This window comes from Solanum tuberosum, unplaced genomic scaffold, assembly GCF_000226075.1.
Source record: "Solanum tuberosum cultivar DM 1-3 516 R44 unplaced genomic scaffold, SolTub_3.0 scf00304, whole genome shotgun sequence".
Taxonomy (NCBI): domain Eukaryota; kingdom Viridiplantae; phylum Streptophyta; class Magnoliopsida; order Solanales; family Solanaceae; genus Solanum; species Solanum tuberosum.
In genome coordinates this window covers 358,196-359,090 of record NW_006239227.1, presented here as the reverse complement: position 1 = coordinate 359,090, position 895 = coordinate 358,196, and positions in this window count along the sequence as shown.

Sequence of the window (895 nt, the reverse complement as noted above, 5' to 3'; positions counted from 1 at the left end):
TAAGAGTCAAAAACACACTGACACTATCTTTTTTCTTAGTTTCATATCTAAATTATTGAGAGTGTCGGTTTCATACCTAAACTATCACTTATTAGTTTGAGAAACACACCCCTCTCATTTATTACACTCTCATCATGGTGTGTGCAACACACTCTCTCTTTTATTTAAATAATTGTCAAATCACACTCCACATGGACAAAATATTCCACCTTGACAAAAATTAAATAAATTATTAGTATCAGTTAAATTAAAGATTAAAGTATTAATTATTATTATCCAAAAGAAATTTAAAAATAAAATGTAAAATATCTTTTTACCTCACTCCACCCCTTCCTCTCACCGTACCCCCCCCCCCCCAACCCTGATTTTTAGTTTTTTTTTTTAATTTTTTTTTATATAAGTTCTTAAAAAAAATTCTTACTCCATCCCCCATCCCCCAATCCCTTCAAATAATAATTTAGATATTATTTTAACTTTTTTTCTTTTTTTCTACCCCACCCCACATAATCGTCTGCTATCAACTTTTTTTCTCATTTTTTATTAGATATATGTATATATATTTTTTTTAAAATTTTTTTTACTTGCCGCAAGACTTTTTTTAAAATAAAATTTTTATTTTTTTATATTCGGCACACAAGTATAAAAAAATATTTTCCTAAGAATATATGTACATATCTAACACAAAATGAAAAAATTGTAAAAAATAATAATAATAATAAATTAGGAGCAGGGGTTAGACAGGGTGGGATAGAATTTTATTTTATTTTAAAAAAAATATCAAAATAATTTTTAGGAAGGAGTGGGGGAGGGGTGAGGTCTGAATTTTTAGAAAATATTTTATACACGAATTTTAAAAAATAAAAGGACAGGGGATTGTCGGGGGGGGGGGGGGGGG